General features: G+C 38.1%; 1 long non-coding RNA gene across 1 annotated transcript; it reads right to left on the reverse strand.

Annotated features, from left to right (window-relative positions):
- Positions 1 to 13978: 13978 nt before the first annotated feature.
- Positions 13979 to 15932, reverse strand: LOC121051244. Its single transcript, XR_005805390.1, has 2 exons — positions 15564 to 15932; positions 13979 to 14471 (listed from the first exon to the last, which is right to left on the reverse strand). It is a non-coding gene; the product is annotated as an uncharacterized LOC121051244 (long non-coding RNA).
- Between the last annotated feature and the right edge of the window lie 104 nt (positions 15933 to 16036).

The following is a 16036-nucleotide window of genomic DNA, read 5'->3' on the forward strand; positions in this document are numbered from 1 at the left end:
GACTCCAGTATCTGGGAAAGGATCTAGATATACCAGTGTTGCCGCTGGTGTTGGTGCTTTGACCTGCAAGCTGTCGTTATTCAACCACGTCTGGATTTGATCCTTCAACTTAACACAGTCAGCTGTGTTATGATTCCATAGATTGTGGAGTTTGAAGTATTTCTTTCCCCTCAGCTGATCCAGTTTGGGGAATGGCCCGAAGTCGGTTTTTACTATTTTCGTGGCAATCATCTCATCTAAGACCTCGTGCGCTTTATTCACATCGTAGGTGTAGCTCGCGAATTCAGGTTTAATGAAAACCACTGATTTGAGTTTCATTGGTTCCTTGCACAACTTCAGCTGTTTTAGCATTGACGTTTTCTTTCCAGTGAGTTCCAACGCTGATACTTCATCTTCTTCTGACTCCTCAACTTCTGCCGTGCCAGGTTCCTCGCCCCTAAAGTAAGGGCCATAGGAATTTGAGTGTTGGCTCAGCTCCACCACTTTCCTATGCTTCCCAGGCATGTATGTTCCTTTGGAGGAGTTCCTCATGGCATCCATTTCCCTGAGCAAATGCTCAAAGCTTCCCACCTCTGTGATTAATTCTCCTATAGAGTTGAACGTACAGCTATGTTGCTTTTTACGCTGGTGAGGTTCTAAGCCCTTGATTGCTAGCTTCACCGACTCTCTTTCCGGCAAAACCATGTTCAGCTTCCCTTTTTGGATCTAAAAGCGTTGGAGATATGCGACGACGGATTCAATTGGCTGCTGAGCCATCTGAGTGAGCGAAGCTAGATCAACCTCGGGTTCGATGGTTCTGAAAGTTTCTCTGAACAGCTTCTCCATCGCCGGCCAGTCCGCTATAGACCATGTCTGCAATCTAGTGTACCAGGTGAAGGCGGTCCCTGGCAAAGAAGTCGCGAATATCTTGCACTTCAAGATGTCATCGTTCTGGTGTTGGCCACATTGTACCCGAAACTTTATTAGATGCGCCACGGCGCTTTTGACATCTTCTCCTGAGAAGGTAGAGAACGTGATAATCTTGTACCCTCTGGGGTAAGGAGCTTGCAAGATATGTGGTGGGAAGGGACCCTGATAGGTCTCTTCCAAGTTGGGCCTCTGGTTCGCGGCCCTAATCATCTCCTCTACCTCTTTTCTCCTTATGTACCCTGGATCTGGGGGCGGCGGAGGGGCGTGGAATATTGTTTCACCAACTGGCCAGATCAAGGGTGGCACCTGTGATGTTTGACTAGTCCATGATATGCCGCCTACGCGAGTCATCTTGGGTTGGGCTGACGTCTGTAGCGTAAGTCCTGCTGCTGTTTGACTCTTTACAGCCGCGGTGATCATTGCTGGACTTCCAGCCTGGTCAGCCCCTAGAGATTCTTCGAATACATACTCGTATCCATCGCTGTCATATTGGGCAGCTATGACAGGCTCAAGGTTGCTTCCCCTAGCTCTATTTAAAGTCCCGCTTTTCTGCTTGACCGTTGGTGCCTTATCGACTTTTTTACTGATCGTCAGAGTATTTGCCTTACTCCTGGCCGATGTGGTGGTTGTAGCCAGAATGTGGGTTTCCGCGCCGCTACCAATGACTTTGTCTCGAGCATTTGGCGGTACATACTTGCCAGATATGGGGGACTGACCTAGAGAGCCCAAAATGGCGCTAGGATCTCCCAGTGTTTTATGTATAACCTCTCTGGCCTGATCAAGGTCAGCCTTCTGCATGGCCACCTGGGTCGAGACATTGGATCCTTCTTTGCAAATCGTCGCGACTTCTGAAGTGATGTATTTGCTTGCGACCAACAGCTCTTCGTGGTTCTTCTGCATTTTTTGGTCCATGCCATCCAATTGCCATTGTATTTATTGTGCCCCTAGCTCAAGCCTCTTGATCAAGATCGTGAACTCATCAAGCCGTCGGTAGTCCTGCACAAGGGATTTTTCCATCTTCTCATGGTATGCGGCAGAATTCTGTTGAAGGATACTAAGCCGCTCTTCTATGGTCACATTCTCTGGAACAGGAATAGGCACAAAGTCAATAGCTGTAACCGTGCTCACAGCTACGTGGGTGATGCTAGACGCATCGCCAGCCTCATTAGGCTGGGCGGTGGGAACTTTCTCGCCTTCAGTAGTAGGCTGTCGATTTCCTCCTCGTTCAGTTGACATCTCTGTCGATGGAGGGTGGGGAGAAAATCTTTGGATTACCTGTTCTTCGGAAAGACCACGACAGTTTGCACGAGAGTGTTGTCTGTAACTGGAGGTCTTATGTTTGGGGCAGTTAACGTAAACCTTTTGATAAGGGTTTGCGCTTGACTTCCCAATAGTTGCGATCGCGAAGAAATGCTATGCAGTAGGTCCCACTGGGCGTGCCAAAATGTTTGGCTCCAGTTTTGTTGCAGCTGGTCAACAATCTCTTTTCTGCGCGAGCGTGCCAGCACCGTTCGGGTGCGGTAGTCGGGGGTGTCCCTTGACCTGACTTCTTTCGAACAATTGTGGACGAGGAGAGCACCAACCTCGTCGCGGGATTCTTTGTGCCTCGTGGTGAGGACTTTTGCTAAGCTTCTTCAAAATCACATAATCGATACTCGACGTCGTAGATCGAGCAGAGTAAAAATCACTGGGAAGTGGGGAGAACTTGCTAAAGCGTGACTTTAGCTTGGCTAGTTTGCGAGGGCGTTACCCTTGCTTGGCTGGTTTCATAACTGTTGTGGTCGTGGTACTACAGTCGGCTCCCTAGGAGAATAGGACCGAAGCACGTTGACAGAGAGTTTGGTGGCACTGACAATCGGCTCCTGAGGATTATGGGATTGGAGTGTTGTCACCAGTAAGAGAAGTAGAGGGGTTGCTCTGGAGAGGCTTGGATAATTGTAGAGATTAATTGATGAATTGTGTCTCTTGTTACTTTGTCGTAGCCTCTATATATAGGCTGCCGAGCCAAAGTGGTTGGCGTTAAACAAATCATGATGGAGCACTAATGGAATTATGGTAGGTTTAATGGAATTATGGAGCACTAACGGAATTATGGTTTTTCAATTAAGCATTAATGGAATCATGATAGGTTTTTCCAATGTTGGCCACCATGAAATGTAGTTGAATGCTTCCCCACGTGCATGTCATATTCCTTAATTGAATGGAGTATGAATATTCACATGGGCGTGCCTTTTCCTGCAGCTTGCATAATCTTCCATAATTCTGCAGGTAGGCTTTATTTAGCCTCTAAATAATATATTTCGAACTTGTCGACAATATATAGCTTGAGCCACCGACATTGGCTCAATTTCTCCAAGACATGCCTTGTCAGGTCAAAATGCTAATTTTGGGTTCAAACAAAAATAAAAATATAAACGTTTGTGAGAAATGAACTTTCAAATACTTTCTGGAAATAACAAAGCCATATCACTGCACTATGATGGCAACTTGTGATGTTCAGTGACCAAATTTTATTTATCTGTAAAAATCTAGTGAGTCCTGTGACCCAATGTGGCTCCACCAATGTTAGTGAGGATAGCATGCATGAAGAGCATGCCTTTGTGAATGCTTTGAATTCAAATATTTATTCTTGAACAGAAAATATCTCTCAAATTGTAGTGGTATCTTTTTTTCTTTTTTTTTTGAAAGAATTGTAGTGATATCTTTGAAACAAATAATTGGGATTTCAAGTTTCATGTTGTTAATAGTAATAGCATGAAAAGGAACCCTAAATTTAACCAATTTTATAATTTTTATGCGGGAACAGAAAATAATATCCAAAATCCAACCATGCTTGTAATTATAACAAAAATGTGCTTATTATGAAAAGTGGCTGTGACTGATAAAGTAATTTGAGGTTCACATCCAAAACCAATTGGCAATGGATGGAGTGGCCAAACCCTTATAAACCCATAGGCAATGTCCCATTTTTCCCATGTGGGATGTAAATATACAACACGCCCCCGCACATGGACAACTTGGGTGACGTGGAGCCCGTGTGGCCTTGACGCATGCACACGTGGGTAACCTGGCTTTGATACCATGATAAAGTAATTTGGGGTTCACATCCAAAACTACTTGGCAATTGATAGAGTGGCCCAAACCCTTATAAACTCATATGCAATGTACCATTTTTCCCATGTGGGATGTATATTCTCAATAGTGACTGGTGGGTCTCTTTCAAACAAAATAATTGGGGTTTCACTTTCATTTTGCCATAGTGGGGTTAGCCCGAGAGAAACCCTAAACTTGAAAGTTTTACATGCGAATGTTTTGTATTCAAATCCTTAGTTGCAACCACAAAATTTCCGAGCTAATTACCAGATAGATAGGTGCGGTGGATTTGCAGATATACAACTGCACATGTTATACAATGACGTGTGGGTCTATTTAACAACAAATAATTGGGTTTTCCTCGAGCTATCGATCTCAAGCTCCCTGAAACTGAAAGTGGTAGCACTGACTTCGGCTTTATGGTGTTGTTTTGGCCCCATTTATGTACCAGAAAAAACAGATAGATGAATGGCACAACTCGATGAGCAAATGGCAGTGGTGAATAGTATCACTAAAGAGACGTCGCTCCACATGTACTGTTTCACCTGCAAATTCAAAATGAAACCTAATCCCAGATCAATCGCAACGTTGTCTGCGAATCAACTAGTTGTGCTAAATGTGCAAATGCGCCCCACCTCTCGCTCTTGCCCTTATCTCAAAGCTCATGATCAAGCAAAGAGAGAGTACCGAGTGTTATAGTAGCTAGCTAGTTTTAGAGATGATACATTGCTTTCAATCTCAATCGCTGTCGCCATCTTAGATGGATACTGCTTTCTTCTGTAGATTAACGACTCGATCTTCCATTTTAACCTAGCCAGCTAACCAGTAGTACTATGAGTCTCTTGTTATACCATTCATGTATTCACAGGTTTCCAACGTAAGGTTTCAAAAATAGTCCCAGGCTAAGGGGATATTTCTGTTGAAAACCCAAGGACTTGACTCGAAGGTATCAAATGAGTCTTTTCTTTTTATAAGTTGTAGCTAGGAGTGAGGACATTATGATCGCTATGAAAGATGCGATCGCCTCAAGCAATTGTCTAGACGTATTTCTTGGCTTTTTTCCAAGTAACGACTAAATGGTTATCAATTCTTTTGGATAAATATCGAGTTGAGCAAAATCAATTTAAGTCCTCTATTTCCTTTCCGAGCCTCGTTTGTTTCAAGGTGGTTAAAAGCTAATATTATGTCTTTCATTTTTCAGTGTCCTCCGACCTCATTTCAATATGTCTTTGGTGTTGTTGACTAAGTCACCGATTTAGGGTTTAGGGTTACTTTGGTGTTGTTGAAATGTATTCGGTATAGTGATTTAAGATTTTCCTATTTTGCAACCATACAATGTAATCGTAATCATACGCTGAAAAATAAAAATCAAAGCAGAGACTTGAAGAAAATATTTAATAACGGAGCTTTGATTTACTTTTTTTTTTTTCCAGAATTTTACTTTTTTGTCTTTTCAGAATTTTACTCTTTATCCTTCTTTTTTTACTAGAATTTTACCCTGGTGTGTTTACTCAGAAATCCTACTGCCAACTTGCTCCCATACACAACAGAAGAAAACAAAATGATTAAGTAACACTAACGCCGTAACGGGTGGGTAGGGGTTTGAAATTTCTTTGTAGAACTAATTAATATATTGTTTTTGGATTCATGGGCTGGTTGAGAGAATAGTGGGGGCCCACAGCCCAACAGAATCGCCACCATCACCACCACTTTTAACCGTTTAACACGATCGCCGGTGATCTCCAGAATAGGTTATGTTATCCTAGCTACCTCCATACTCCATGTCATAATGCAACTTATCCCATAACCAACCGCATGAATTTCAAACATGCATGATGCCCCACGACATCATTCGTAATATGTGATAAAGTAATCTAGGGTTCACATCCAAAACCAATTGGCAATGGATGGAGTGACCCAAACCCTTATAAACTCATAGGCAATGTCTCATTTTTCCTATGTGGGATGTATATATTCTCAACACGCCCCCGCACGTGTGTCGAATTTTCAAACTATACACGTGAACAACTTTTAGGTGATGTGGAGCCCGTGTGGCCGTTAGGCATGCACACGTGGAAAACCTGGCTCTGATACCATGATAAAGTAATATAGAGTTCACATCCAAAACCAATTGGCAATGGATGGAGTGGCCCAAACCCTTATAAACCAAGGTCTCATTGATAAAGTAATCTGGGGTTCATATCCAAAACCAATTGGCAATTGATGAAGTGGCTCAAACCCTTATAAACTCATAGGCAATGTCCCATTTTTCCCATGTGGGATGTATATATTCTCAACATGCCCCCGCACATGTGGCGAATTTTCAAGCCATACACTTGAACAACTTTTGGGTGACGTGGAGCCCGTGTGGCTGTTAGGCATGCACACGTGGATAACCTGGCTTTGATACCATGATAAAATAATCTGGGGTTCACATCCATTGCCAATTCCAATTGGCACTAGATGGAGTGGCCCAAACCCTTATAAACCCATAGGCAATGTCCCATTTTTCCCATGTGGGATATATATATTCTCAACAATATGAAGGTAGAACAATACAATCAATGGCGGAGCCAGAATTTGATCTTAAATGGGGCACTCGAATGTTTTAGGAAAAACATTTGGAACTTAAACTATATACCAAAATTTTAATAAAAATTAAAATATTAGAATAAGGTTCCAATAAGATCATTTTTTCTAATTACATATTTTATTAATCAAATATTTTTAGATTTTAGAAAACTTTTCATGATGGGATATAAATTATCTTTGACTTTTAAAATTACAAGGAAGTATAGTATTTTTTTTTTTTTGAATAAACAAGGAAGTATAGTGTTGAAAATAATAAAAAGGATATCAGTTTTTTCAAACACAAATGAATGTTCCAAACCAAAAAAGAAACAAAAATCTCAAATCAAAGTTCCAATAAGATCATTTTTTCTAATTACATATTTTATTAATCAAATATTTTTAGAATTTAGAAAACTTTTCATGATGGGATATAAATTATCTTTGACTTTTAAAATTACAAGGAAGTATAGTGTTAAAAATAATAAAAAGTATATCAGTTTTTTCAAACACAAATGAATGTTCCAAACCAAAAAAGAAACAAAAATCTCAAATCAAAGTTCCAATAAGATCATTTTTTTTTAATTACATATTTTATTAATCAAATATTTTTAGATTTTAGAAAACTTTTCATGATGGGATATAAATTTATCTTTGACTTTTAAAATTAAAGGAAGTATAGTTTTTTTTTTTTTTTTAATAAACAAGGAAGTATAGTGTTAAAAACAAATAAAAAGTATATCAGTTTTTTCAAACACAAATGAATGTTCCAAACCAAAAAAGAAACAAAAATCTCAAATCAACCAATGTTGGCAATAGAATTCGAACATGGGAACTGCAGTATAAAATAGACAAGTCTAACCACTGCACCAAACTGACAACTAGTGCTATTAATAAAGTCTTACTTATTTATATGTTTTTTTATAAAAATCTTAGTAGGGCACAAGACCCAACGTGGCTCCGCTCCTGAATACAAGTTCCTCGAAGTTTATCCTGTATGGCATATCATGTGGGCAAAGGAAAAAAAAGAAACAAATATGTGACTGGAATTAGTATATATATGTTGGAAAGAACTGCTTCGATTAGCACCTCAGTAGTTCTATATCAAATGAGTGAAGAATCACATGTTGGTGGTGTATAAGCAATATATAACAACAGAAGAAGTAAGCAATAAGTGAAGAATCCGATTAAAGCCCTTGATAAAACTCGAATTATGCTTGACAACATAAAAGTAATAGAAAAGTGAAGAATCATATGTTGGTTTGTAAGTAATAATGTACATGAAAAAAAATTAATCTTATAGCACTTAGTAAAACCGAAATTATGTTTGACATCATGATTAGGTCAAGTGTGGGTCGCGTACATAGTATTATATTGTATATGTTATTGAATGCATTGACATTTCAGCTTAAGAAATCAAAGCATAAGCAATATTTGGGATCGGTAGTGTCTTTTATGATCAATTTCAAAATTGAAAAATCAGGGTTTTGAATTACTATGTAAGTTATTTATATGTATTCTTCTTTTATTATTTTTTTATTTACAATAGAAGTATTCTCTGAATAAGATACTGTTTGTGTTTGTCATTTTCTTGGTTGCTTTCATTACATAGCCTGATAGCCACTACTCTATACCTGCATTGTTGTGCAACGAGCATAATGAAATATGTACATACAAACAAGCTAGCTAGCTAGCTTTGAGGAATATTGCATTTCGAATTCACTTTTTAAATCAACTTTTGAATTGGCAATTTCCATGGGGTCACTAGCTAGAAGTCCATCGAGAGCCATATAATACAATTTGCTATAGTGATTGATATTGATTCTGCAATGACCTCATGAACAGTTGGATCAGTACTGCAAATAATACCTAAAATGATCTGGAAAAATTACATTATCATCATGAGTGAGTACATGATCTATTATTTACTTAATTATTAACACACACACACATATATATATATATATATATATGTATATACATATATAGGAAAGAAAACATGTACATAAGGGATTGGGGGACCATAAACAACCCATACCTTTAAATCCCAATAAAATAAAAAGAGATCTTGATCACATGGACACATGTGATGAGGATGGAGATATGGTTTTCAAATATTCATTGTTATAGGCTTCTAGCCCTTTTTTGTTTTTCTCTTAACTCACTGGAAACATTTTAATTTCCACTCAATTTATCCCAAAGTCTTGACAAGCATTTTTCGACTGTTAAATTCAACAATAAAAAATATGTCTAATTAATAATGCAAAGTAGGAATATATCATGCTCCCTAGTATGATAGAAACTGCTAGCTATTTTGGGTTCATATATATCTGACTCCGTAATATCATGAAAAACCTGTATTTTCTTTACTTCTTGAGAGCATACAGTGTTTGTTTAATTTTGTTTACCCTTGTGACATATTATATGTACCCCACTGCGCACTCACTCACTGGGAAAGTAAGGCATTTTGTGGGTAAAACCCTACTTACAACTGACCCAGGCCACCCATTTTCCACGCTCTCTCTTTTCTCTCTGTCTATAAAGCTGGCCTTAATTGGTAGACAGATTATATATTGCAGCTTAGAGTGGTCCATGTGAGGGAGACTTTATATGGGTATGGCCGTTCCCAACTCTCTCTCTCTCTCCCTCCCCCTCTCTCTCAACACAGAAACTTACCTACTACTCTGTATACATCTATCTTGCTCCTGGTGAGCTTCAGAAAGAGAGATGTGAGATCTGAAGAATAGAATTGTGTGTAATTCTAAGTCCTGGTCATGCTTTTCCACAGCTTTCTTGAACTTCAATTCTCTGCTAACAAACTGTAATTCTCTTTCGAGAGTATTAGCAGAATGTTTGGGAGCTCAAGAAAGCTGTGGGACAACATGACAACCCAGGATTTTTCCATCTCCTTCATTATTTGCTTACAATGTGGCTGCAAATGAAGTATGGATCTAAATACTTCATTTTCTCCAATGGATTGACCCCCCAGCAGGTAATTCTCCATCTTTTCTTTGATATAATTCAGACCCAATTCGTCAAAATCTTTTCTTTCATTTTCTGATCTATTTTAAGGGATTTTTTGTCATAATTCTATCATGATTTGAGCAGATTTGCATCAAAATGCATCTTTATTCTTTAATTAACCGTATTAATGTGGCCCCTCATGACAGAAGCTTGTCTCTGCATTTTCTTTAACTAATACTATGTCCTGGTGCAGCTGAGTTACAATGTGGGTTAGTTTCCATAATTATCTTCAAGTTTTTGACAGAAATGAAGAAGAAATTCAGTGTATATTTTGGAGTTTACATTTCCTAAAACTTTGTTATATATACTGGCACACGTTTGAGCCATGCAGAATGGTAAATTTTATAAATGTTATTTTTTTTTCTTGTTGTCTGGTACATTTAGGTGAAATTTCCATTTTCAGTTGAAAATATATGCTGACTTTCATCCAATTGAATGAGATGAAAAATAAGTTTTGGTTCAGAGAAGATTCCCTGCCTCTCTTTCCTTTATATCATCAATGATGACACACTTGGGTTCCTGCTAGGCTTTTGATTTTGCTTACTTCCACATCTTCTCCTACATTTCTGTGAAAAAGGTTAAACTTTGTCCTTATCTGACAGTTTTTTTTAACCATACTCATCACATTTGTTTTTTACTCTCTCTCTCTCTCTCTCTCACTTTTATGATTCTGTGATTGTATTTGCTATGATGTACTTGTACAGCTGAATCTACTATTATGCTTCCCCTGATCCAAGACTCAAAATTCAAAATCATGCAAAAAAAAAAGTAAAAAGTAATATCCACATATTTTCTGTTTATCACTAAATTATTTCATCAAAGTTACAAAGTTCCAGACAAGTTTCTGCAGAGAAGAAACAGATCACCAAATCTGGATTTCTTATACTTATTTAACTACTTCTAGTTGGAATGGTTGTTGAGGCTTCAATAATAGCTCCTTTCTTTAATTAAGTAGTTAGATTGATGGACTACTACTGTTACAGATCATCTCTCTGTGTGTAAAGTAGACACAAATTTTTCAGTCTGATTTTGTAATTAAATCCATAATTCAGCAAATTTATGCATATAACTGAGTTCATCAGCAGTTAGGTAGTAGCTTTTATTCTATCTGTGAGCAAACTAATTTCCTTGCGTTGTTCTTCTTCAATTGTAAGTTTATTAATCTACAGCCGGCCATCGATCTATTAATATATATATATAGCTAGCACTGAAACTAGGGTAATAATTCATATACTGAACTCACTGTCGTATCTTCAGCACTGCAATTTTTCTTTTACCTACCCAGAATTACTGCAATTAACTTAAGACACACGTACACTAGCTCCTGAATCGAACTATAATAATTGAAACATATAATAATCACCTCCCAAGAGAAAAGAAGAAGCATAAAGCTAAGTCATGCGGTAATTAAAACGAATCTTGATTCCTGGTGTATAAAAGTTTTCTTTGAATTTTAGGTCCACCCGAATCAGTCGGGTTCAGAAAAAAGCCAGACAAGGAAGCATGCATAGTTGTTCCTTCTGTGCTTCACCTTCAGTGCTTCACATAATATTTAAAAACTAAGCTTAGCTCTATGTAGACCTAGCTGTAGATGAATAATAATTGTTCTTACTGAAAGTCATAACGTTTAATTCATTTACTATATAGCTGGGCGTACGTTATACAATGATCTTTACTGACCTAGTTGTCAGCAACTGTGGAGTCCTAAGCTCTTAACAGTGCTGATTCCTGCAGCAGCGGCAGCCATTAATACACAGTGAAGTAACTGAGAATGGAAAAGTGATTGAAGTCCAAATCTCGAAGTAAATAAATAGTTATTGGAAAGTCCTGACCTGAATGCCTTTCGAGTCAAATTAACAAGTTGAATACAGCAAGTTTCAAGCTGAACTTTTTTTCTTTTTCCTGAAAATCAGAGAGTTGTTCAGACTTCAGAAGTAAGCGATGACCCAACAGTGTTTACAAATCGTAAAGCAATTTGGTTCAACAAGAAAAATCCCGTGCCTAGCTTTACTCATCAGCCTAGTCTTCTACTTCTGACCAAGAAAAGAAAACCCTAGTTTTTTTTTTTTTTTTTAAATAGATAAGAGATTAAACGATATTAGCTCCTCGAAGATAGGCAATGTAGGGAATAAGTCCCACCCTCGAACCCGAAGGTGAAGGGTCCACCACACTCTGGGAGCCCACCACCCGTCCTCCTATTTAATTTTATTAAATAACAAGAAAAAATTACAAAGTCCGACGAGTAAAGTACAAGAAAAAGAAAAAGAGAATAGAAGAACCAATGAAGCCTCCCCCATCTCTTGTACAAAACCAAAAGGAAAACAATACAAAAGCAAGAGTTACTTCATGACCTAAATGCAAGTAGACCAACCAACTCCAACAACAACGTGACCTTCTCGAATCCACATAGTAGTACTCCAACATGCAATTAAAAGTAGGTGCTAATAATGGACAAAACCCATAAGAAAGACCGCCAAATTAAGCTGCCCTAAGATATGGGAAACCCATGGCATCCATATATAATAATGGGAGAAGCTCAGATGGAGGAGTAGCATACCAAACAAGAGATGTGGATGTTAAACCCAAGCTCGTAATCTTATCAGCCACTGTGTGGCCCTCGTGAAGAATATGAGAACAAAAGAAATGCATGGTACAAATTCAATCTAGGCAATTTAACCACAGGATTCGCAGCGGCCATGGTGGGATAAAAGAAGAGGAAGAGAGACATGTCAAAATGCTTGTTGAATCACTTTCAAGCCAAATATTTGGTAAGCCAATTCAACCCCAATAATGACCCCCATTAATTTAGAGAAGAAAGTACTTTGTTGATCTAAGCCTTTACAAAAAACTCCAACGAATTGCCTAGAACAATCTGGGAAAACACCACCACAAGCAACAGGGCCTGGATTTCCTTTAGCAAGGCCATCGGTATTAAGTTTCAACCAAGGAAGAAGAGGGGGATGCCAAAAAAAAAGTCGAGGAATTCACCTAATTTTCGGCTCTGGAGTTACACCTAACCCCACAAGTAACTTACTGTCCAAGATCCCATTAGAGTGTCCAGGCATGTGTGGGGCGATAAAACGAATCCAAGCTTTAGTTGAGCAGAAAACTTTCATTAGTGAAGGCTGTTTATTTTGAAAATGTAGCTTGTTTCTAGTCTTCCAAATAGCCATAAGAGCATATAGACCGCTAGCAATCCAAAGATTCATCAATTGTGAAGAGCATACTTTACTAGTAAATGAACCCCAAAGATCAGTGAGTGTACATGAAGATGGGAGGGAAGTACCAAAACAGCAAACAAGCCATTGCCAGATGTGTTGAGCAAAAGCATAGGTGACAAAGAGATGGGTCAGCGTTTCCTCATGACTAAAAGAACATAGCTGACAAACTGAAACCACTGGAACACCTCACCTACGCAGCTGATCATCCGTAGGTAATTTATTATGAAAAAGACGCCATGCGAGCATAGAAAAACGAGGAGGAAGAGCTGCTCCCCATATATTAGAGACCCAATTTGGCTCATCAAAGTGAGGCCGAAACAACTCATAAGCATTAGAGAATGAAAGAACTCGAGTCTTCCCAAATGAGAACATCACGCTCAGGAACAATAGGAAGAGGGATTTTCATAATTTCTTCAGCCAATCCGGGAAGGTAATGTGAAACCTGATGGGGAAACAAGCCAAATATTATTTAAAAAATTGTGCCTCTAGTTTAATAGATGTTCTTTTCTATTTACCTAAACCTCAAACTGGATATGGAATTTATGTCATGCCAGTAGTATATATCGAAATCAACAAGCAAGCAGGGCTAGACATTCATGTTTAGAAGGATGTTCCAATAGTCTGTAACATAGATAAGGTGCTAATTGGGTAGGAGCGTTCTGTTAGTCACCCGGTGACGTATAATTCATGGCCACTCATGTTAGTATCTAATAACAATGGTTAAAATTAAATGAATATACTTTCATGTTTTATCTTGGTCCTTGATATATACGGTACTCTTCATTCGATCAATCACTTCAAAACTATCTGGGGATTGTTTTGGGAAACCATTTCACCTACGCCAAAAGTGGATGAGCACATATCCTGTTTGAGAATTCCAGGACCTAGAGTAATAACTAATAGGAACATGGATCCATATACTACATACCAAGGCAATGCAATATATATGTGTAAATTCAAAACGTCACTACTTCAAATATATATATATATATATATATATGTGTGTGTGTGTGTGTGTGTTTAAAGTGAATGTGCCGACGATCGATAATGGAAATTTTCTTGACCATCACAGTTACTACATTAAGGTCTCGTGATGATGATGATTCGCATGATCATGACATATAAAGTTAAAGGCCACTAAAAGCAATAAATCACTAACCACATTATCAACAAGAAAATCCAAAAGGAAAACCAAGAATTAAAAACGGTTTACAGCAAATGCTAGATTAGTGGACGACATTAACACTGAATTACATAAAAAGTAGTTAAGGTGGAGCATCATTATCATATGACCTATATGATATAGGCAAGTGCAACGTGACCAACGTCTTTAATTTCAAGTGACAAAAAAGGGTTTTGGCCCTATTCGTCGGATGCATTCAAATCCCCGTGAGACCACAAACTGTAAATCCAGCCGATCAAGTTCTTGATATACCAAGCTCTAAATATTCTTGGCCGATCTGGCTCACTTCCTCAGGACCATGAAAGATTCAATTTGATCCCTTGCACACATGGTAAAATGATCTGGTTGTCCCAAAAATGCTGAGAGAAATTGGATATTGACTGAAAGGCACGTGTTCTAATTTGAATGAAGAACATGGATCAACATCCTTTTCCCAAATCGACTTTCCTTGCCATAGTTGTGAAGACATAACCCTAAAATCGAGCTAGCGCAACTCGATCAATAACATCTCCACCTAACTATTAAGAAATTCAATGCTTCTTGTATAGATTGCTATACTAACAAGGAATATACAATCATCAAAAACTCTGTGGTCCATGCAACATTCAATAGTAACCAGAAATTATACCATCTAGTTAGTTCTGCTTAGCCTGTAGCCCTTGGTACTTGGCTTGACAGGGAAAAGGAACCAACCAAATGAAATTAAGAACTAGATGTATCATAGATTGTTAATAGGTGGCTTAATATTGGTCAGATTTATTATGTAGATGAAAGCTTGAAAGCAGACGAGAAATATTCAAAGTCATGAGGTTGGTAATGAGGATTGATCGATGGTGATACCAATGGAATCTGAACAAAGGGTCACTTTATCAACCGACACTAGTGCAGCTAGAACACAGATCGATGATTGCAATGGCTAGCTACGCATGTATAGGATGATCCACGAATTAACAAGACCAAGTGAAACCGATCTTGGTTAACCTTTAATCCCTAATTATTAAGGGGAAGATCACATGTGCAAACTGTAAAGCAGGCCTAAACAGTTGAAAAGAAGACCTTAAACAACTTTCAGAGGAGAAGAATCTAATCTGTCATGTAAAATATACTATATAAAAGTTAAACATACATTGTTAAGTACTGTTCATGGATTTAAAGTACAATTGAATCAGAGAGCACTACTTATCTAGAATGTTATCTCAAGCGACTGCATCAACATGCATTATCAGCACCGAGAGAAAATCAGAGACAAAACATAAAAGGGTAAAGTCATTATTCAATTTTGTTAACGATTCAAGGACACAAATATCAACAGAAAAATCAGATCTCTGCGTTATCATAGTTGACACGAATCTATGAGACACCAGATGAAGAATTAGGGTTTATAGGTTACCCAAAACCGTCATTCCCCAAAAATCACCACCTTCAAAAACACCAGATTTTTTTTTCACAATAAATCACGAACAAAACCAATTATATGATGACAAAAATTATACCGAGTTACACGAAAACTTGAAGACATCACACATAACCAAACAAAGAGATCAGAATTCTACCAAACCATATACATGATCTGAAGAGATCGTCTTCTGATATATGCTGAATTTTGCTTGAAGCTTTTGTTTTTTTTGAACCTGTTTGTATCTTCCCACAGCTTTATTGAACCACAAACCAAAATCTAGAGCAACCTCTGCCTCAAATGCAAAGATCAGATCTCTTATGCTAGATGCAGTTCAAGAAAGCTGTGGAAGAATACAAAGAGGATCATATCATTTATCACCATCTACACAAACAGATAAGATGCTTTGGAACCTTCCACCAATCAGAAACAGAGAACGGCCTCAGAAATGTCAAAGGGAAAACCAGACCAGACCAAACCCCAAAAGAGAACTGGGGGTTAGGTTTGGTTAGGCAGAGGAGAGGAGAAGCCAGAGGAGGTGTAGGTTTTGGAGAGGAAGATAGGTGGTATTTATAGTGGAGATTAGAGGGTTTTGCAATTTTTAATATATTTTTTATTTTTTTAATTTAATTTTTCTTTTAC

The sequence above is a fragment of the Rosa chinensis genome, chromosome 2, assembly GCF_002994745.2.
Source record: "Rosa chinensis cultivar Old Blush chromosome 2, RchiOBHm-V2, whole genome shotgun sequence".
Taxonomy (NCBI): domain Eukaryota; kingdom Viridiplantae; phylum Streptophyta; class Magnoliopsida; order Rosales; family Rosaceae; genus Rosa; species Rosa chinensis.